The following is a 25,044-nucleotide window of genomic DNA, read 5'->3' as shown; positions in this document are numbered from 1 at the left end:
TGGGACACAATCATGAAGTGGAACGACATTTATTGGATATTTCAAACTTTTTTAACAAATCAAAAACTGAAAAATTGGGCATATGAGATGAATAATGTAGTATGTAAATATTATATTAGGTAGTATTGTTTAAAGTGGCTAGTGATATATTTTACATCATTTCCCATCAATTCCCATTATTAAAGTGGCTGGAATTGAGTCAGTAAAGTTGGCAGCAGCCACTCAATGTTAGTGGTGGCTGTTTAACAGTCTGATGGCCTTGAGATAGAAGCTGTTTTCAGTCTCTCGGTCCCAGCTTGATGCACCTGTACTGACCTCGCCTCTGGATGATAGCGGGGTGAACAGGCAGTGGCTCGGTGGTTGTTGTCCTTGATGATCTTTATGACCTTCCTGTGACATCGGGTGGTGTGGGGTAGGTGTCCTGGAGAGCAGGTAGTTTGCCCCCGGTGATCGTTGTGCAGACCTCCACTACCCTCTGGAGAGCCTTACGGTTGTGGGCGGAGCAGTTGCCGTACCAGGCGGTGATACAGCCCGACAGGATGCTCTCGATTGTGCATCTGTAGAAGAATGTAATATGAATACCACTGTAAAAGCACAATTTCTTCCCCTTTCAAAACCAAATCAAAAGAGAGACCTCAACGCCACCTGTTTTTGCATGATTTACGTGGACGGAGCTTCGCCGGAGCCTTTAAAAAAAAAATGGCAGGTGGGGAGTGAAGGCTGCCTAAGTGATCGTGAAAGGGGGAACCACAAGCGACTCCAGGCGGCTCCAACAGCAGTGAACACCGCTATTCAGCAGCATCGACCCCGTCCCTGTCCCAACTGTGTGCTGTCCCCAACCCCGTCCCCTGTGTGCTGTCACAACCCCGTCCCCAGTGTGCTGCATCCCACCTGCTAGCAGGTCTCCCCAACCCCGTGTGCCCCAGTGTGTTGTCACAACCCCGTCCCCAGTGTGTGCTGTCCCACCTGCTAGCCGGTCTCCCCAACCCCGTCCTAAGTGCTGTCCCAACCCTGTCCCCTGTGTGCTGTCCCAACCCCGTCCCCTGTGTGCTGTCCCAACCCCATCCCCTGTGTGCTGTCCCAACCCCATCCCTGTAAAGCTGTCCCAACCCCGTTGACTGCAGCCATTGTCTCAGCGATGCTGGCAAACGTCCTGATGCCTCCCATCTTGGCAAACAGGTTCAGCAGCAGCAGCCGACCGTGAGGCGCAGGTTATTACTGCATTGTCGGAACTACAAGCACAAGCATTTCGCTACACTCGCATTAACATCTGCTAACCGTGTGTATCTGACAAATAACATTTGATTTGATTTAATTTGAAGAAGTCTCTCAGCTCGGTTCGTCACCGCTGACGGCTGCAATGAAAATGCTCATCCAGCAGGACCAGGAGAAGAAGGACAAGGAGATCTACCGCAACATCAAGGTAGCAGACCTCGCCGGGGGCACTGTGCCATCTGCCGCAACATCAAGGTAGCAGAACTCGCGGGGGGACACTGTGTCATCTGCTGCAACATCAAGGTAGAAGACCTGTGTAGGCTATGCTATATGTGTAGGATATGTATATGTGTAGTAGGCTATGCTATATGTGTAGGCTATGCTATATGTGTAGGATATGTATATGTGTAGGCTATGCTATATGTGTAGGATATGTATATGTGTAGGCTATGCTATATGTGTAGGCTATGCTATATGTGTAGGCTATGCTATATGTGTAGGCTATGCTATATGTGTAGGCTGTGCTGTATGTGTAGGCAATGCTATATGTGTAGGCTATGCTATATGTGTAGGCTATGCTATATGTGTAGGCTATGCTATATGTGTAGGCTATGCTATATGTGTAGGCTATGCTATATGTGTAGGCTATGCTATATGTGTAGGATATGCTATATGTGTAGGCTGTGCTATATGTGTAGGCTGTGCTATATGTGTAGGCTATCCTATATGTGTAGGCTGTGCTATATGTGTAGGCTATGCTATATGTATTGTCCCCTATCCTCCAGGCCGGCTCGGTCCTCCCCTCCCGCTCCGTGGCTCGATGACTCATTGCGAGCTCACAGAACAGGGCTCCGGGCAGCCGAGCGGAAATGGAGGAAAACTCGCCTCCCTGCGGACCTGGCATCCTTTCACTCCCTCCTCTCTACATTTTCCTCCTCTGTCTCTGCTGCTAAAGCCACTTTCTACCACGCTAAATTCCAAGCATCTGCCTCTAACCCTAGGAAGCTCTTTGCCACCTTCTCCTCCCTCCTGAATCCTCCTCCCCCCTCCCTCTGCAGATGACTTCGTCAACCATTTTGAAAAGAAGGTCGACGACATCCGATCCTCGTTTGCTAAGTCAAACGACACCACTGGTTCTGCTCACACTGCCCTACCCTGTGCTCTGACCTCTTTCTCCCCTCTCTCTCCAGATGAAATCTCGCGTCTTGTTGTGACGGCCGGCCGCCCAACAACCTGCCCGCTTGACCCTATCCCTCCTCTCTTCTCCAGACCATTTCCGGAGACCTTCTCCCTTACCTCACCTCGCTCATCAACTCATCCCTGACCGCTGGCTACGTCCCTTCCGTCTTCAAGAGAGCGAGAGTTGCACCCCTTCTGAAAAAACCTACACTCGATCCCTCCGATGTCAACAATTACAGACCAGTATCCCTTCTTTCTTTTCTCTCCAAAACTCTTGAACGTGCCGTCCTTGGCCAGCTCTCCCGCTATCTCTCTCTGAATGACCTTCTTGATCCAAATCTGTCAGGTTTCAAGACTAGTCATTCAACTGAGACTGCTCTCCTCTGTATCACGGAGGCGCTCCGCACTGCTAAAGCTGACTCTCTCTCCTCTGCTCTCATCCTTCTAGATCTATCGGCTGCCTTCGATACTGTGAACCATCAGATCCTCCCTCTCCACCCTCTCCGAGTTGGGCATCTCCGGCGCGGCCCACGCTTGGATTGCGTCCTACCTGACAGGTCGCTCCTACCAGGTGGCGTGGCGAGAATCTGTCTGCTCACCACGCGCTCTCACCACTGGTGTCCCCAGGGCTCTGTTCTAGGCCCTCTCCTATTCTCGCTATACACCAAGTCACTTGGCTCTGTTATAACCTCACATGGTCTCTCCTATCATTGCTATGCAGACGACACACAATTAATCTTCTCCTTTCCCCCTTCTGATGACCAGGTGGCGGATCGCATCTCTTCATGTCTGGCAGACATATCAGTGTGGATGACGGATCACCACCTCAAGCTGAACCTCGGCAAGACGGAGCTGCTCTTCCTCCCGGGGAAGGACTGCCCGTTCCATGATCTCGCCATCACGGTTGACAACTCCATTGTGTCCTCCTCCCAGAGCGCTAAGAACCTTGGCGTGATCCTGGACAACACCCTGTCGTTCTCAACCAACATCAAGGCGGTGGCCCGTTCCTGTAGGTTCATGCTCTACAACATCCGCAGAGTACGACCCTGCCTCACACAGGAAGCGGCGCAGGTCCTAATCCAGGCACTTGTCATCTCCCGTCTGGATTACTGCAACTCGCTGTTGGCTGGGCTCCCTGCCTGTGCCATTAAACCCTTCAACTCATCCAGAACGCCGCAGCCCGTCTGGTGTTCAACCTTCCCAAGTTCTCTCACGTCACCTCGCTCCTCCGTTCTCTCCACTGGCTTCCAGTTGAAGCTCGCATCCGCTACAAGACCATGGTGCTTGCCTACGGAGCTGTGAGGGGAATGGCACCTCAGTACCTCCAGGCTCTGATCAGGCCCTACACCCAAACAAGGGCACTGCGTTCATCCACCTCTGGCCTGCTCGCCTCCCTACCACTGAGGAAGTACAGCTCCCGCTCAGCCCAGTCAAAACTGTTCGCTGCTCTGGCCCCCAATGGTGGAACAAACTCCCTCACGACGCCAGGACAGCGGAGTCAATCACCACCTTCCGGAGACACCTGAAACCCCACCTCTTTAAGGAATACCTAGGATAGGATAAGTAATCCCTCTCACCCCCCCTTTAAGATTTAGATGCACTATTGTAAAGTGACTGTTCCACTGGATGTCATAAGGTGAATGCACCAATTTGTAAGTCGCTCTGGATAAGAGCGTCTGCTAAATGACTTAAATGTAAATGTAATGTAAATGTATTGGCTATGCTATATGTGTAGGCTATGCTATATGTGTAGGCTATGCTATATGTATTGGCTATGCTATATGTGTAGGCTACGCTATATGTGTAGGCTATGCTATATGTGTAGGCTATGCTATATGTGTAGGCTATCCTATATGTGTAGGCTATGCTATATGTGTAGGCTATCCTATATGTGTAGGCTATCCTATATGTGTAGGCTATGCTATATGTGTAGGCTATGCTATATGTGTAGGCTATGCTATATGTGTAGGATATGCTATATGTGTAGGATATGCTATATGTGTAGGCTATGCTATATGTGTAGGATATGCTATATGTGTAGGCTATCCTATATGTGTAGGCTATCCTATATGTGTAGGCTATGCTATATGTGTAGGCTATGCTGTATGTGTAGGCTATGCTATATGTTTAAGCTATGCTATATTTGTAGGCTATGCTATATGTGTAGGCTATGCTATATTTGTAGGCTATGCTATATGTCCATTAGAATATCATCAGATAGAAATCCAGTTTAGACATTGTTAACGTTGTAAATACCTATTGTAGCTGGAAACGACTGCTTTTTTTTGAATGGAATATCTACATAGGTGTACAGAGGCCCATTATCAGCAACCATCACTCCTGTGTTCCAATGGCACGTTGTATCAGCTAATCCAAATTAATCATTTTAAAATGCTAATTGATAATTAGAAAACCCTTTTGCATTTATGTTAGCACAGCTGAAAACTGTTGTTCTGATTAAAGAAGCCATAAAACTGGCCTTCTTTAGACCAGTATCTGGAGCATCAGCATTTGTGGGTTCGATTACAGGCTCAAAATGGCCAGAAACAAATAACTTTCTTCTGAAACTCATCAGTCTATTCTTGTTCTGAGAAATTAAGGCTATTCCATGCAAGAAATTGCCAAGAAACTGAAGATCTCATACAACGTTGTGTACTACTCCCTTCAAAGAGCAGTGGAAACTGTCTCTAACCAGAATAGAAAGAGGAGTGGGAGGCCCCGGTGCACAACTGAGTACGAGGACAAGTACATTAGAGTGTCTAGTTTGAGAAACATACGCCTCAAAAGTCCTCAACTGGCAGCTTCATTAAATAGCACCCGCAAAACACCAGTCTCAACGTCAACAGTGAAGAGGCGACTCCGGGATGCTGGCCTTCTACGCAGAGTTACAAAGAAAAAGACATATCTCAGACTGGCCAATAAAAGAAAAGATTAAGATGGGCAAAAGAACACAGACACTGGACAGAGGAAGATTGGAAAAAGGTTTTATGGACAGACAAATCTAAGTTTGAGGTGTTCGGATCACAAAGAACAACATTCGCGAGATGCAGAGAAAATGAAAAGATGCTGGAGGAGTGAAGCCTGGTGGAGGCAATGTGATGGTCTGGGGGTGCTTTGCTGGTGGTAAAGTGGGAGATTTGTACAGGGTAAAAAGGATCTTGAAGAAGGAAGGCTTTTCACTCCAGTTTGTAACACTTAATTTGAGCCAATTTCCTCCCACTGCAGGACAATGACCCAAAGCACAGCTCCAAACTATGAAATAACTTTTTAGGGAAGAAGCATTCAGCTGGTTTTCTGTCTATAATGGAGTGTCCAGCACAGTCACCAGATCTCAACTCTATTGAGCTGTTGTGGGAGCAGCTTGATTGTATGGTGCGTAAGAAGTACCCATCAAGCCAATCCAACTTCTGGGAGGTGCTTCAGGAAGCATGGTGTACGGGTCTGTGTGTAGCTGGTGCAGAGGAGTCAGGCGCAGGACAGCAGAGATGAGTGAATAAAAGTAACTTTACTGAAAATCATCAATATACAAGATAAATCCAAGCCCACAATACGGACCACAATACAACAAACATTCACTCACAACCAAACATGGAGAACAGAGGGTTAAATAATAAACAGGTAATTGGGTGAGTGACACCAGGTCTGTAAGACAAAGACAAAACAAATGGAAAATGAAAAGTGGATCGGCTACGTCCACCGCCAAACACTGCCCGAACAAGGAGAGGGACCGACTCCGGCCGAAGTCATGACGCATGGGGTGTAAACTCTTCAGATTACCTCAACAAGTTGACAACTAGAATGCCAAAGGTCTGTAAGACTGTAATTGCTGCAAATTGAGGATTTTTTTTGGACAAAAGCTAAGTTTGAAGGACACAATTATTATTTAAATTAAACATCTTTATTTATAAACTTGTCCATGGCTTGACTATATTTCCTGTTCATTTTGCAACTCATTTCATGTATGTTTTCATGGAAAACAAGGACATTTCTAAGTGACCCCAAACTTTTGAACGGTAATGTACATGCTATTCCACATTTATTTTCTGGTTATAATCATGTTATAATGCTCATGTACAAAACATTAGGGACACCTGCTCTTTCCATGACATCGACTGGTGAATCCAGTTGAAAGCTATTGATGTCACTTGTTAGGGGGGAGACAGGTTAAAGAAGCATTTTTAAGTCTTGAGGCAATTGAGGCATTGTATATGTGTGCCATTCAGAGGGTGAATGGACAAGACAAAAGATTTAAGTGCCTTTGAATGGGATATGGTAGTAAGTGCCTCGCTCACCGGTTTGAGTGTGTCAAGAACCAACCAATGGATATCCAGCCAACCTCAGGCGAGCCAAAACTTGAGACTTCCTTAGATATCGTGCACCAACTGTTGTTTACAAATATACTTAGACCGCCACCCCTTGTCTTACCAGAGGCTGCTGTTCTATCCTGCCGATAGAGTGTATAACCCGCCAGCTGTATGTTATTCTTGTCGTCGTTCAGCCACGAGTCGGTAAAACATAGGATATTACAGTTTTAATGTCCCGTTGGAAAGATATACGTGCTTTCCGTTTGTCCCATTTTTCCCCCCAGCGATTGAACGTTAACTAGCAGTATGGAGGGCAAAGGCAGATTAGCCACTCGTTGCCTGATCCTCCACAAGGCACACCGATCTCTTTCCGAAAAATCTCAGTTTCCTTCTCAAGCGAATGATGAGGACGAGGGCCTGTTTGGGTGTTTGGAGTATATCCTTCCAGTCCGACTCATTAAAGAAAAACTCTTCGTCCAATCTGAGGTGAGTAATCGCTGTTCTGATGTCCAGAAGCTCTTTTCGGTCATAAGAGACGGCAGCAGCAACATTATGTACAGAACAAATTACGAACAACGCGATAAAACAAACAAAATAGAACGGTCGGTTAAGAGACAGTAAAACAGCAGCCATCTCCTCTGGCGCCATCCTCAAATTTACAGCAATGGTTATCAAACTGTACTGCAGGGATGGACACGTAAGACACAGAACATTGAGGTTGTGGTGGCAGCTGCAGAGAGGTATTTGTGTGTGCGAGACTTGACATCAGAAGAGTGTGTGTTAAGTGGTGATGTCCCATCCTTTCAGGCTGTTGGCCTGAGGTAGGACTAAATAGATTTAAATAGTGGAGTAGGGTGGTGGGTTGTTTGTGATTGTAGGGTATTTGATTTATTTATTTATTTAAAAAAAATTGAATAAAGCAAAGTACAAGGGAGTTATACTCCCGTCTAGTAGGTGGCGGTAATGCAACATTTATTGGATGCCAACTGCCGTTAAACCACATCGAAGAAGAAGAAGAATCTAGTGGATCACGTGACACGGGACGCTTCTTCAACAACAACATGGCCACTGATTCATTCAGTCGCCACTCCGTAGTTAGCCAACGTAAAATCGGAACATTGAAGCTCTTTAGACCATTTTTGTGTGTATTTATCTCGTTGTCGTTTGCTTGTTAAAATTGACACATTTGTTAAGGTTGATTATACTGAGCCTAAGCACTAGGCTAATGCTAATTTTAGGTAGCCCAACCATGAACTCACAAAGATACTCCAATCCTGCTAAAGAAGAGGGGGTCTCCTGGACGGAGAAAGAAGCTCTGGGTCTGAACATTGTCGTAAAAGATGAGGAAGAGGAGAATATTACAGTGAAAGAAGAGGAAGAGGAGAATATTACAGTGAAAGAAGAGGAAGAGGAGAATATTACAGTGAAAGGAGAGGAAGAAGCTTTCAGAATAAAACAGGAGGAAGAGGAGGCTATCACGTTGAAAGAAGAGGAAGAACCTTTTGGAGTGAAAGAGGAAGATGAGGCTATCTCAATAAAAGAAGAGGAGGAAGATGTTTTGGGAGTGAAAAGGGATGAGGAGGAAAGAGAGGAAGTGGAGACTGGAGATCTGATTGACACTAGTGAGTATTGTCTTAAACACGGACACAAAACTCAGTTGTCGAATTAATGTATGGTTTTAAAGCCAGGGGGACCTTCCACCACAATGAAATATGTCGTTCAGTACTGTAGGAAGTGTTAAATGGGAAATCGGCGATTGGTACTTACATGTTTGGACTTTTAATTAATGATATATATTTATTTATTTATTTGACCTTTATTTAACTAGGCAAGTCAGTTAAGAACAAATTCTTATTTTCAATGACGGCCTAGGAACAGTGGGTTAACTGCTTGTTCAGGGGCAAAATGACAGATTTACCTTGTCAGCTCAGGGTACTTGCAACCTTCCGGTTACTAGTCCAACACTCTAACCACTAGGCTACCCTTCCGCCCCATACAGAGGCCTAGCCATTGATTCTTAGAGAATATAACTTAGAAATACCCAAATGAGCTTAGTTCAACTGTTCTACCTCACCAGAACCCAAACTCTGTGTACTCCATTGTGTGTAAACAATGTAGTTGTTAACTAACACTGTATAGCCTCAAAACGTGGTTGAAATGGTCATTTTGATCTCAGGCGTGGTCAGTTCTTGCATCCATGGCTCTGTCTATGAATTTCACTTACTGCAAACTCATCTGTCAGTGACAGTGGTGGGGAAAAGTACCTACTGTCATACTACTGTCATACTACTATAATATATATATAATATATGCCATTTAGCAGACGCTTTTATCCAAAGCGACTTACAGTCATGTGTGCATACATTCTACATATGGGTGGTCCCTGGGATCAACCCACTACCCTGTCGTACTACGCCATGCTCTACCAACTGAGCTACAGAATACTACTGTCATACTACTGTCATACTACTGTCATACTACTGTCGTACTACTGTCGTACTACTGTCGTACTACTGTCGTACTACTGTCGCACTACTGTCGTACTACTGTCGTACTACTGTCGTACTACTGTCGCACTACTGTCATACTACTGTCATACTACTGTCGTACTACTGTCGCACTACTGTCATACTACTGTCATACTTGAGTAAAAGAAAAGATACCTTAATAGAAAATTACTCAAGTAAAAGTGAAAGTAACCCAGTAAATTACTACTTGAATAAAAGTCTTAAGTAAATATAAAAACCAAATAATTTAAGTATCAAAAGTAAATGTCATTGATAAAATATACGTATAAAAAGTAAAAATTGAAATCATTTCACATTCCTAATATTAAGCAAACCACCACGGCACAATTGTCAATTTAATTAATACATTTTTTGATAACCAGGGGCACACTCCAACAAACAAAGCATTTGTGTTTTAGTGAGTCCACCAGATCAGAAGCAGTATGACAAGTGCGTGAATTGAACCAGTTTCCTGTCCTGCTAAGCATTCAAAATGTAACATGTTCATTTATGTCTTGCTTGTCCTATGTTGCTATGTTGCTATGTCTATGGTGCTATTGTCTATATTGTAATTGTTTTTAATAACCTGCCTAGGGACTGCGGTTGAAAATTAGCCGGCTGGCTAAAACCGGCACTTTTACTGAAACGTTCATTAATGTGCACTGTCCCTGTAAAAATAAAATAAACTAAACTAAAACTAAGCATCAGGAGTAAAAAAAGTACATTATTTTCTTTAGGAGTAGTGGAGTAAAATTAGTAAAGTACAGATAGCCCCAAAAATACTTAAGTAGTACTTTAAAGTATTTTTACTTAAGTAGTACTTTAAAGTATTTTTACTTAAGTAGTACTTTAAAGTATTTTTACTTAAGTAGTACTTTAAAATATTTTTTACTTAAGTAGTACTTTAAAGTATTTTTTACTTACATACATTTCACTACTGCTCAGTGATGCTAAAACTCCACCATTTTGAATTTGAGCTGAAATTTTTCATGAGGCGACAGTACAGAATACCCTCCAACCTTTTGTTGCAGGGTATTTATTCTTGTAAACAAGAATACAATGTGTTTCTACATGATTGAATTGTGAATATTGACGACTAAGAAAGTTAGAGGAATAAACCTCAGACCCCTCAGACATGCTAACCTCTCACCATTACATAGGAATAAAGCTCTCACCATTACTGAGGAATAAACCTCAGACCCCTCAGACATGCTAACCTCTCACCATTACATAGGAATAAAGCTCTCACCATTACAGAGGAATAAACCTCAGACCCCCTAAGACATGCTAACCTCTCACCATTACTGAGGAATAAACCTCAGACCCCTAAGACATGCTAACCTCTCACCATTACAGAGGAATAAACCTCAGACCCCCTCAGACATGCTAACCTCTCACCATTACTGAGGAATAAACCTCAGACCCCTAAGACATGCTAACCTCTCACCATTACAGAGGAATACACCTCAGACCCCCTCAGACATGCTAACCTCTCACCATTACAGAGGAATAAACCTCAGACCCCCTCAGACATGCTAACCTCTCACCATTACAGAGGAATAAACCTCAGACATGCTAACCTCTCACCATTACTGAGGAATAAACCTCTCACCATTACAGAGGAATAAACCTCAGACCCCTCAGACATGCTAACCTCTCACCATTACTGAGGAATAAACCTCAGACCCCTCAGACATGCTAACCTCTCACCATTACAGAGGAATAAACCTCAGACCCCCTCAGACATGCTAACCTCTCACCATTACAGAGGAATAAACCTCAGACCCCCTCAGACATGCTAACCTCTCACCATTACAGAGGAATAAACCTCAGACCCCTCAGACATGCTAACCTCTCACCATTACAGAGGAATAAACCTCAGACCCCCTCAGACATGCTAACCTCTCACCATTACAGAGGAATAAACCTCAGACCCCTAAGACATGCTAACCTCTCACCATTACTGAGGAATAAACCTCTCACCATTACAGAGGAATAAACCTCAGACATGCTAACCTCTCACCATTTCAGAGGAATAAACCTCAGACATGCTAACCTCTCACCATTACAGAGGAATAAACCTCAGACATGCTAACCTCTCACCATTACAGAGGAATAAACCTCAGACCCCTCAGACATGCTAACCTCTCACCATTACAGAGGAATAAACCTCAGACATGCTAACCTCTCACCATTACAGAGGAATAAACCTCAGACCCCTCAGACATGCTAACCTCTCACCATTACAGAGGAATAAACCTCAGACCCCTCAGACATGCTAACCTCTCACCATTACAGAGGAATAAACCTCAGACCCCCTAAGACATGCTAACCTCTCACCATTACAGAGGAATAAACCTCAGACCCCTAAGACATGCTAACCTCTCACCATTACAGAGGAATAAACCTCTCACCATTACTGAGGAATAAACCTCAGACCCCTAAGACATGCTAACCTCTCACCATTACAGAGGAATAAACCTCAGACCCCTCAGACATGCTAACCTCTCACCATTACTGAGGAATAAACCTCAGACATGCTAACCTCTCACCATTACAGAGGAATAAACCTCTCACCATTACTGAGGAATAAACCTCTCACCATTACTGAGGAATAAACCTCAGACCCCTCAGACATGCTAACCTCTCACCATTACAGAGGAATAAACCTCAGACTCCCTCAGACATGCTAACCTCTCACCATTACAGAGGAATAAACCTCTCACCATTACTGAGGAATAAACCTCAGACCCCTCAGACATGCTAACCTCTCACCATTACAGAGGAATAAACCTCAGACTCCCTCAGACATGCTAACCTCTCACCATTACAGAGGGATAAACCTCTCACCATTACTGAGGAATAAACCTCAGACCCCTCAGACATGCTAACCTCTCACCATTACTGAGGAATAAACCTCAGACCCCTCAGACATGCTAACCTCTCACCATTACTGAGGAATAAACCTCAGACATGCTAACCTCTCACCATTACTGAGGGATAAACCTCTCACCATTACTGAGGAATAAACCTCAGACCCCCTAAGACATGCTAACCTCTCACCATTACTGAGGAATAAACCTCAGACCCCTCAGACATGCTAACCTCTCACCATTACTGAGGAATAAACCTCTCACCATTACAGAGGAATAAACCTCTCACCATTACTGAGGAATAAACCTCTCACCATTACAGAGGAATAAACCTCAGACTCCCTCAGACATGCTAACCTCTCACCATTACTGAGGAATAAACCTCAGACCCCTCAGACATGCTAACCTCTCACCATTACCGAGGAATAAACCTCAGACTCCCTCAGACATGCTAACCTCTCACCATTACAGAGGCATAAACTTCAGACCCCCTAAGACATGCTAACCTCTCACCATTACAGAGGAATAAACCTCAGACTCCCTCAGACATGCTAACCTCTCACCATTACTGAGGAATAAACCTCAGACTCCCTCAGACATGCTAACCTCTCACCATTACAGAGGAATAAACCTCAGACCCCTCAGACATGCTAACCTCTCACCATTACAGAGGCATAAACCTCAGACTCCCTCAGACATGCTAACCTCTCACCATTACAGAGGAATAAACCTCTCACCATTACTGAGGAATAAACCTCTCACCATTACTGAGGAATAAACCTCAGACCCCTCAGACATGCTAACCTCTCACCATTACAGAGGAATAAACCTCAGACCCCTAAGACATGCTAACCTCTCACCATTACTGAGGAATAAACCTCAGACTCCCTCAGACATGCTAACCTCTCACCATTACAGAGGAATAAACCTCAGACCCCTAAGACATGCTAACCTCTCACCATTACTGAGGAATAAACCTCAGACATGCTAACCTCTCACCATTACTGAGGAATAAACCTCAGACATGCTAACCTCTCACCATTACTGAGGGATAAACCTCTCACCATTACTGAGGAATAAACCCTCTCTCTCCAGATGAAATCTCGCATTGTGACGGCCGGCCGCCCAACAACCTGCCCGCTCAGACCATTTCCGGAGACCTTCTCCCTTACCTCACCTCGCTCATCAACTTATCCCTGACCGCTGGCTAAACCTCCCTTCCGTCTTCAAGAGAGCGAGAGTTGCACCCCTTCTGAAAAACCTCACACTCGATCCCTCCGATGTCAACAACTACAGACCAGTATCCCTTCTTTCTTTTCTCTCCAAAACTCTTGAACGTGCCGTCCTTGGTCAGCTCTCCCGCTATCTCTCTCAGAATGACCTTCTTGATCCAAATCAGTCAGGTTTCAAGACTAGTCATTCAACTGAGACTGCTCTTCTCTGTATCACGGAGGCGCTCCGCACCGCTAAAGCTAACTCTCTCTCCTCTGCTCTCATCCTTCTAGACCTATCGGCTGCCTTCGATACTGTGAACCATCAGATCCTCCTCTCCACCCTCTCCGAGTTGGGCATCTCCGGCGCGGCCCACGCTTGGATTGCGTCCTACCTGACAGGTCGCTCCTACCAGGTGGCGTGGCGAGAATCTGTCTCCTCACCACGCGCTCTCACCACTGGTGTCCCCCAGGGCTCTGTTCTAGGCCCTCTCCTATTCTCGCTATACACCAAGTCACTTGGCTCTGTCATAACCTCACATGGTCTCTCCTATCATTGCTATGCAGACGACACACAATTAATCTTCTCCTTTCCCCCTTCTGATGACCAGGTGGCGAATCGCATCTCTGCATGTCTGGCAGACATATCAGTGTGGATGACGGATCACCACCCAAGCTGAACTCAGGCAAGACGGAGCTGCTCTTCCTCCCGGGAAGGACTGCCCGTTCCATGATCTCGCCATCACGGTTGACAACTCCATTGTGTCCTCCTCCCAGAGCGCTAAGAACCTTGGCGTGATCCTGGACAACAAACTGTCGTTCTCAACTAATATCAAGGCGGTGGCCCGTTCCTGTAGGTTCATGCTCTACAACATCCGCAGAGTACCCCTGCCTCACACAGGAAGCGGCGCAGGTCCTAATCCAGGCACTTGTCATCTCCCGTCTGGATTACTGCAACTCGCTGTTGGCTGGGCTCCCTGCCTGTGCCATTAAACCCCTACAACTCATCCAGAACGCAGCCCGTCTAGTGTTCAACCTTCCCAAGTTCTCACGTCACCCCGCTCCTCCGCTCTCTCCACTGGCTTCCAGTTGAATATCCGCTACAAGACCATGGTGCTTGCCTACGGAGCTGTGAGGGAACCACCTCAGTACCTCCAGGCTCTGATCAGGCCCTACACCCAAATAAGGGCACTGCTTCATCCACCTCTGGCCTGCTCGCCTCCCTACCACTGAGGAAGTACAGTTCCCGCTCAGCTCAGTCAAAACTGTTCGCTGCTCTGGCTCCCCAATGGTGGAACAAACTCCCTCACGACGCCAGGACAGCGGAGTCAATCACCACCTTCCGGAGACACCTGAAACCCCACCTCTTTAAGGAATACCTAGGATAGGATAAAGTAATCCTTCTCACCCCCCTTAAAATATTTAGATGCACTATTGTAAAGTGGTTGTTCCACTGGATGTCATAAGGTGAATGCACCAATTTGTAAGTCGCTCTGGATAAGAGCGTCTGCTAAATGACTTAAATGTAATGTAAATGAATAAACCTCAGACCCCTCAGACATGCTAACCTCTCTCCATTACAGAGGGATAAACCTCAGACCCCTCAGACATGCTAACCTCTCACCATTACTGAGGAATAAACCTCAGACCCCTCAGACATGCTAACCTCTCACCATTACTGAGGAATAAACCTCAGACCCCCTAAGACATGCTAACCTCTCACCATTACTGAGGAATAAACCTCAGACCCCTCAGACATGCTAACCTCTCACCATTACTGAGGAATAAACCTCAGACCCCTCAGACATGCTAACCTCTCACCATTACTGAGGAATAAACCTCTCACCATTACTGAGGAATAAACCTCAGACCCCTAAGACATGCTAACCTCTCACCATTACTGAGGAATAAACCTCAGACCCCTCAGACATGCTAACCTCTCACCATTACTGAGGAATAAACCTCTCACCATTACTGAGGAATAAACCTCAGACCCCTAAGACATGCTAACCTCTCACCATTACTGAGGAATAAACCTCAGACCCCTCAGACATGCTAACCTCTCACCATTACAGAGGAATAAACCTCAGACCCCTAAGACATGCTAACCTCTCACCATTACTGAGGAATAAACCTCAGACCCCCTAAGACATGCTAACCTCTCACCATTACTGAGGAATAAACCTCAGACCCCTCAGACATGCTAACCTCTCACCATTACTGAGGAATAAACCTCAGACCCCTCAGACATGCTAACCTCTCACCATTACTGAGGAATAAACCTCAGACCCCTAAGACATGCTAACCTCTCACCATTACAGAGGAATAAACATCAGACTCCCTAAGACATGCTAACCTCTCACCATTACAGAGGCATAAACCTCAGACTCCCTCAGACATGCTAACCTCTCACCATTACAGAGGCATAAACCTCAGACCCCTCAGACATGCTAACCTCTCACCATTACTGAGGAATAAACCTCAGACCCCTCAGACATGCTAACCTCTCACCATTACTGAGGAATAAACCTCTCACCATTACTGAGGAATAAACCTCAGACCCCTCAGACATGCTAACCTCTCACCATTACAGAGGAATAAACCTCTCACCATTACAGAGGAATAAACCTCAGACCCCTCAGACATGCTAACCTCTCACCATTACTGAGGAATAAACCTCAGACCCCTAAGACATGCTAACCTCTCACCATTACTGAGGAATAAACCTCAGACCCCTCAGACATGCTAACCTCTCACTATTACTGAGGAATAAACCTCAGACCCCTCAGACATGCTAACCTCTCACCATTACTGAGGAATAAACCTCAGACCCCTAAGACATGCTAACCTCTCACCATTACAGAGGAATAAACCTCAGACTCCTTCAGACATGCTAACCTCTCACCATTACAGAGGAATAAACCTCAGACTCCCTCAGACATGCTAACCTCTCACCATTACTGAGGAATAAACCTCAGACCCCTAAGACATGCTAACCTCTCACCATTACTGAGGAATAAACCTCAGACCCCTAAGACATGCTAACCTCTCACCATTACAGAGGAATAAACCTCAGACTCCCTCAGACATGCTAACCTCTCACCATTACAGAGGAATAAACCTCAGACCCCTCAGACATGCTAACCTCTCACCATTACTGAGGAATAAACCTCAGACCCCTCAGACATGCTAACCTCTCACCATTACAGAGGGATAAACCTCAGACCCCTAAGACATGCTAACCTCTCACCATTACTGAGGAATAAACCTGACTCCCTCAGACATGCTAACCTCTCACCATTACTGAGGAATAAACCTCAGACCCCTCAGACATGCTAACCTCTCACCATTACTGAGGAATAAACCTCAGACCCCTCAGACATGCTAACCTCTCACCATTACTGAGGAATAAACCTCTCACCATTACTGAGGCATAAACCTCAGACTCCCTCAGACATGCTAACCTCTCACCATTACTGAGGAATAAACCTCAGACCCCTCAGACATGCTAACCTCTCACCATTACTGAGGAATAAACCTCAGACCCCTCAGACATGCTAACCTCTCACCATTACTGAGGAATAAACCTCAGACCCCTCAGACATGCTAACCTCTCACCATTACAGAGGAATAAACCTCAGACCCCCTAAGACATGCTAACCTCTCACCATTACTGAGGAATAAACCTCAGACCCCTCAGACATGCTAACCTCTCACCATTACAGAGGAATAAACCTCAGACCCCTCAGACATGCTAACCTCTCACCATTACAGAGGAATAAACCTCAGACCCCCTAAGACATGCTAACCTCTCACCATTACTGAGGAATAAACCTCAGACCCCTCAGACATGCTAACCTCTCACCATTACAGAGGAATAAACCTCTCACCATTACAGAGGAATAAACCTCAGACCCCTAAGACATGCTAACCTCTCACCATTACATAGGAATAAACCTCTCACCAGTACAGAGGGATAAACCTCAGACCCCCTAAGACATGCTAACCTCTCACCATTACTGAGGAATAAACCTCAGACCCCTCAGACATGCTAACCTCTCACCATTACAGAGGAATAAACCTCTCACCATTACAGAGGAATAAACCTCAGACCCCTAAGACATGCTAACCTCTCACCATTACATAGGAATAAACCTCTCACCATTACTGAGGAATAAACCTCAGACCCCTCAGACATGCTAACCTCTCACCATTACTGAGGAATAAACCTCAGACCCCTCAGACATGCTAACCTCTCACCATTACAGAGGAATAAACCTCAGACCCCCTAAGACATGCTAACCTCTCACCATTACAGAGGAATAAACCTCAGACCCCCTAAGACATGCTAACCTCTCACCATTACTGAGGAATAAACCTCAGACCCCTCAGACATGCTAACCTCTCACCATTACAGAGGAATAAACCTCTCACCATTACAGAGGAATAAACCTCAGACCCCTCTCAGACATAGGAATAACCTCTCACCATTACAGAGGATAAACCTCAGACCCCTAAGACATGCTAACCTCTCACCATTACAGAGGAATAAACCTCAGACCCCTAAGACATGCTAACCTCACCATTACTGAGGAATAAACCTCAGACCCCTCAGACATGCTAACCTCTCACCATTACAGAGGAATAAACCTCTCACCATTACAGAGGAATAAACCTCAGACCCCTAAGACATGCTAACCTCTCACCATTACATAGGAATAAACCTCTCACCATTACAGAGGAATAAACCTCAGACTCCCTCAGACATGCTAACCTCTCACCATTACAGAGGCATAAACCTCAGACCCCTAAGACATGCTAACATCTCACCATTACAGAGGGATAAACCTCAGACCCCCTAAGACATGCTAACCTCTCACCATTACAGAGGGATAAACCTCAGACCCCCTCAGACATGCTAACCTCTCACCATTTCAGAGGGATAAACCTCTCACCATTACAGAGGAATAAACCTCAGACCCCTAAGACATGCTAACTTCTCACCATTACAGAGGAATAAACCTCAGACCCCCTAAGACATGCTAACCTCTCACCATTACAGAGGAATAAACCTCTCACCATTACAGAGGAATAAACCTCTCACCATTACAGAGGAATAAACCTCAGACCCCCTAAGACATGCTAACCTCTCACCATTACAGAGGGATAAACCTCAGACCCCTAAGACATGCTAACTTCTCACCATTACAGAGGAATAAACCTCAGACCCCCTAAGACATGCTAACCTCTCACCATTACAGAGGAATAAACCTCTCACCATTACAGAGGAATAAACCTCAGACCCCCTAAGACATGCTAACCTCTCACCATTACAGAGGAATAAACCTCTCACCATTACAGAGGAATAAACCTCTCACCATTACAGAGGAATAAACCTCTCACCATTACAGAGGAATAAACCTCAGACATGCTAACCTCTCACCATTACAGAGGAATAAACCTCAGACATGCTAACTTCTCACCATTACAGAGGAATAAACCTCAAACTCCCTAAGACATGCTAACCTCTCACCATTACAGAGGAATAAACATCAGACTCCCTAAGACATGCTAACCTCTCACCATTACAGAGGCATAAACCTCAGACCCCCTAAGACATGCTAACCTCTCACCATTACAGAGGAATAAACCTCAGACCCCCTCAGACATGCTAACCTCTCACCATTACAGAGGAATAAACCTCTCACCATTACAGAGGAATACACCTCTTACCATTACAGAGGAATAAACCTCTCACCACTACAGAGGAATAAACCTCAGACCCCCTCAGACATGCTAACCTCTCACCATTACAGAGGAATAAACCTCAGACCCCTAAGACATGCTAACCTCTCACCATTACAGAGGAATAAACCTCAGACTACCTCAGACATGCTAACCTCTCACCATTACAGAGGAATAAACCTCAGACTCCCTCAGACATGCTAACCTCTCACCATTACAGAGGAATAAACCTCTCACCATTACAGAGGAATAAACCTCAGACCCCCTAAGACATGCTAACCTCTCACCATTACAGAGGAATAAACCTCAGACCCCCGAAGACATGCTAACCTCTCACCATTACAGAAGAATAAACCTCAGACCCCCTAAGACATGCTAACCTCTCACCATTACAGAGGAATAAACCTCAGACCCCCTAAGACATGCTAACCTCACACCATTACAAAGGAATAAACCTCAGACCCCCTAAGACATGCTAACATCTCACCATTACAGAGGAATAAACCTCAGACCCCTAAGACATGCTAACCTCTCACCATTACAGAGGGATAAACCTCAGACCCCTAAGACATGCTAACCTCTCACCATTACAGAGGAATAAACCTCAGACCCCCGAAGACATGCTAACCTCTCACCATTACAGAAGAATAAACCTCAGACCCCCTAAGACATGCTAACCTCTCACCATTACAGAGGAATAAACCTCAGACCCCCTAAGACATGCTAACCTCACACCATTACAGAGGAATAAACCTCAGACCCCTAAGACATGCTAACATCTCACCATTACAGAGGAATAAACCTCAGACCCCTAAGACATGCTAACCTCTCACCATTACATACCTCAACCCCTCATCACCATTACAGAGGAATAAACCTCAGACCCCCTAAGACATGCTAACCTCACCATTACAGAGGGATAAACCTCTCACCATTACAGAGGAAGAAACCTCAGACCCCTAAGACATACTAACCTCTCACCATTACAGAGGAATAAACCTCAGACCCCCTAAGACATGCTAACCTCTCACCATTACAGAGGAATAAACCTCAGACCCCCTAAGACATGCTAACCTCTCACCATTACAGAGGGATAAACCTCAGACTCCCTCAGACATGCTAACCTCTCACCATTACAGAGGAATAAACCTCAGACCCCCTAAGACATGCTAACTTCTCACCATTACAGAGGAATAAACCTCAGACCCCTAAGACATGCTAACCTCTCATCCTTACCAATAACAGGGGAAATTAGTATTTTTGTGTGGTATGATATTCATGCCTCTAACTTTCTCACTCATCATTATTCATGATTCATTCGTGATGATCCTTAACCATAGTAGCATCCACATGAATATAGAAGTGTTCAGAAACATATACTATTCTTGTTTACAATTAAAGTCCCTCCAAAATGACCCAATACATTATTTAACATTTATTTATATTAGGCACAACATCATCTAAAACACAACCAAAACAAATTTGCATCCGACAAGTTTGTTGAGTCACAAACTTGACGAGGATTTTTGCGTGGTATGAATATGGGACCAAACACTACACGTTTGACTACTTTAATACACGTACAGGCCTAAGTGAATTTGTCCAAGTACTTATGACACCTTTTAAATGGCGGAGACTAGATGCACATCGTGATTTAATTTCTAAATGGTAAAACCGATATGGTCATTTCCATGTGAGAGGACCTGTGAGAGAACCTGTGAGAGGACCTGTGAGAGGACCTGTGAGAGGACCTGTGAGAGGACCTGTGAGAGGACCTGTGAGAGGACCTGTGAGAGGACCTGTGAGAGGACCTGTGAGAGGATCTGTGAGAGGACCTGTGAGAGGACCTGTGAGAGAACCTGTGAGAGGACCTGTGAGAGAACCTGTGAGAGGACCTGTGAGAGGACCTGTGAGAGACCTGTGAGAGGACCTGTGAGAGGACCTGTGAGAGGACCTGTGAGAGGACCTGTGAGAGGACCTGTGAGAGGACCTGTGAGAGGACCTGTGAGAGGACCTGTGAGAGGACCTGTGAGAGGACCTGTGAGAGGACCTGTGAGAGGACCTGTGAGAGGACCTGTGAGACCTGTGAGAGAACCTGTGAGAGGACCTGTGAGAGGACCTGTGAGAGGACCTGTGAGAGGACCTGTGAGAGGACCTGTGAGAGGACCTGTGAGAGGACCTGTGAGAGGACCTGTGAGAGGACCTGTGAGAGGACCTGTGAGAGGACCTGTGAGCACCAACGAGAAGTTCATGTGAAATTGGGTATCAAATGAAAGCTAAAATATTGTATTTTGTTATTACGGCCTATATACATTTAAACCATTTTCCCTCCCTATAAATTAGGACTAAGTAAAGGCAGTGATTTATTGTCAAACAGATGAAAAGGGGAACCTTAGAGAACCATGGAGAACCTTGGAGAACCCTAAAGGACCTCTGAGACCCCATAGAAGGTATCAGAAATACATCAAAACACAATATTGAAGTAAAGGCCAACTGATATCAACACTTATATTTTGTTATACTTATATATCATTTTTCTGCCACTTTGAAATGGAACTGTTTATGTTTTAAAAAACTATTTTGCAGATATGAAGCAAACAGTCAATCATAATATCAGTCAGTTTTATCTCATGTTTCTTCGTTAGATTTTTAGCTCATCCTTGGTCTGGCTATAATTAGTTGTTGATCTTGTTGTTGTGCATATGGGGAAATATAAGCCTACATTTTCATGGTTGTTTGATCAACAGGACTGTAAAAGTTCCCAAATGTAAAGAGGACTCCCGTGGTGTTTCCATAGTTACAGAAATCCATTCAGTTGCATTTTGTGGCTTTTTTCCTAATGTGTTCTAATGATCTACAGTTGGAAACACACAGTCCAGTTCAAAGTGAATGATGTCAGGGCCCGTGTAGCAAATGGCTCGTTTGTATAAAGATCGACTGTAGCTCTGATTGGCTATAGCGCACCGTGTAGACTCTGTGTAAAGATCTACTGTAGCTCTGATTGGCTATAGTGCACCGTGTAGACTCTGGGTCCTACCTGTAAACACACAGTCCAGTTCAAAGTGAATGATGTCAGGGCCCGTGTAGCAAATGGCTCATTTGTGTAAAGATCTACTGTAGCTCTGATTGGCTATAGCGCACCGTGTAGACTCTGGGTCCTACCTGTAAACACACAGTCCAGTTCAAAGTGAATGATGTCAGGGCCCGTGTAGCAAATGGCTCGTTTGTATAAAGATCGACTGTAGCTCTGATTGGCTATAGCGCACCGTGTAGACTCTGTGTAAAGATCTACTGTAGCTCTGATTGGCTATAGCGCACCGTGTAGACTCTGGGTCCTACCTGTAAACACACAGTCCAGTTCAAAGTGAATGATGTCAGGGCCCGTGTAGCAAAGTACTCGTTTGTATAAAGATCTACTGTAGCTCTGATTGGCTATAGCGCACCGCGTAGACTCTGGGTCCTGGACGAGACAGGTGTTTTTATTAGGTTTTTATTTACTGCAGAGTCTATTAACACACGGCCCCTTTCCCTCTCTGTTTTGCTATGGAATGTTCACATGCCTTAGTTAATTAGGTAATTCCCAAACATTCTAAGAATTTATATAAAAAATGTGAAAATGACCATATCTAAGTGTTCGCTTGTCAGAAATTGTAAAACAAAAAGTGTCATATTCTTCCTGGGGGTGGATATGAACAACTTTCAATGCAACGAAACAAAACACATTTTTACAAGACTTATTAGTATGCAAAAGAGGGATTTTGTTGTAGGCAAAACGCTGTTGTAATGACAGTCCAACAAGTCACTTTCTGAGCACTACTTCCATTGGCAAACATGTATGGAAATTTAATAAATTTTTTTTTAAAAAATACATAAGTCATTAACAGAATAAAAAGAGTACATATTTTAGGGTCAGTTTAAGTCTGCTTCTAATGGATAGTGAGGGCAAAATGTATCCCAACACATCTTACCGTTTGAGTTATAGATATATATATATATATATATTTCTGAGCACTACTTCCATTGGCAAACATGTATGGAAATTTAATTTAAAAAACAATAACATATATATATATATATATCGAAAGGGATGCTTTCAACAATGATTTGGATTTACCCTACAACCACTTTGTCACTACACGCTCTCTTTTATTGAGGGATCTAGTCTGGATTAAACCTCCATAGGAAGACAGTTTTATCATGTGAAGGTTTCATTCAGTTCTTTGTTTAACAAGATACTCTGTCTGTTTTTGGCAGGAGAGAGACCAGACACTCACTCTGACAGCGGGAAGAGTCCTTCAGTGGCACCAGACCCAGAGACGCCCAAACCAGCAAGAAAACATCACTGCTCCCACTGTGGAAAGAGTTTTACCTGGTTAGGGTACCTAAAACGGCATGAGAGGACACACACAGGAGAAAAGCCTTTCCAATGTTCCCATTGTGGAAAGAGTTTTACCGTGGTAGCTAACCTGAAAAGACATGAGAGAATACACACTGGAGAAAAGCCTTATCACTGTTCCCAATGTGGAAAGAGTTTTACTCAGTTAGGGAACCTAAAACAGCATGAGTGGACACACACAGGGAAAAAACCTTACCACTGCTTCCAATGTGAAAATAGATTTTCACGGTCAGTGGACCTAAAAGCTCATGAGAGAACACACACAGGAGAAAAGCCTTTCCAATGTCCCCAGTGTGGAAAGAGTTTTACCGTGGTAGCTAACCTGAAAAGGCATGAGAGAATACACACTGGAGAAAAGCCTTACCAATGTTCCCATTGTGGAAAGAGTTTTACTCAGTTGGGGCATTTAAAAAGCACGAGTGGACACATACAGAAGAAACGCCTTATCACTGTTTCCACTGTGGAAAGAGATTTTCACGATCAGGGGACCTAAATACTCACGAGACAACACACATAGGAGAAAAACCTTACCACTGTTCCCAATGTGGAAAGAGTTATGTTAAGTCACGATAACTAAAAGAGCATGAGAGAATACACACTGGAGAAAAACCTTACCACTGTTCCCAACGTGGAAAGAGTTATGTTAAGTCACGGTACCTAAAAAACCATAAGAGAATACACAGAGGGGAAAAGCTTACCCAATGTTCTTAGTGTGGTGACGGGATCTCTCAAATAGATGGTATGAAGATAGTTGAGAACAAAGCCTTTATGTCCCTACAGTGGAGAGTGTGTTACCATGTTAGTTAACCTGAAAATACATGTAATAATACACTCTGGAGAAAAGCCTTTCCACTGCTCCTAATATGAATATACTTTTGCCAGGTTAGGGAGTCTGGAGTCACATGAGTGGACTGACAGATAACAGGAGCACTACAACCAGTTAGAGAAGAGGAGCACTACCACTGGTCCAGCTGTGGAACATGTTTTAACCAGTTAGAGAAGAGGAGCACTACCACTGGTCCTGCTGTGGAACATGTTTTAACCAGTTAGAGAAGAGGAGCACTACCACTGGTCCTGCTGTGGAACATGTTTTAACCAGTTAGAGAAGAGGAGCACTACCACTGGTCCTGCTGTGGAACATGTTTTAACCAGTTAGAGAAGAGGAGCACTACCACTGGTCCCACTGTGGAACATGTTTTAACCAGTTAGAGAAGAGGAGCACTACCACTGGTCCCACTGTGGAACATGTTTTAACCAGTTAGAGAAGAGGAGCACTACCACTGGTCCCACTGTGGAACATGTTTTAACCAGTTAGAGAAGAGGAGCACTACCACTGGTCCCACTGTGGAACATGTTTTAACCAGTTAGAGAAGAGGAGCACTACCACTCTCCACACGAGAGAATAGAGCCTGTGTTCTGTTTTTGACTGAGAATTTTGGTTTTTGTTTATGCCTGAAACCAAATAGTTTATATGAAAACTTCCTTAAAAAAATAGGCCTATTTGAGTTTTTTTCATCTTGAGACATTAAGGTAACCCAATGGGTATGTCTGGGTAGAATGGTAACCCAATGGGTATGTCTGGGTAGAATGGTGAGAGGTAACCCAATGGGTATG

General features: G+C 44.7%; 1 pseudogene; it reads left to right on the top strand.

Moving 5' to 3' along the window:
• The first annotated feature begins 1,360 nt into the window (after positions 1-1,360).
• Positions 1,361-25,044, top strand: LOC124003123 (annotated as a pseudogene).

Source organism: Oncorhynchus gorbuscha, linkage group LG18, assembly GCF_021184085.1.
Source record: "Oncorhynchus gorbuscha isolate QuinsamMale2020 ecotype Even-year linkage group LG18, OgorEven_v1.0, whole genome shotgun sequence".
Lineage (NCBI taxonomy): Eukaryota > Metazoa > Chordata > Actinopteri > Salmoniformes > Salmonidae > Oncorhynchus > Oncorhynchus gorbuscha.
The sequence above is the reverse complement of the archived record's forward strand: the minus strand, read 5'-3'. Positions and strand labels throughout refer to the sequence as shown.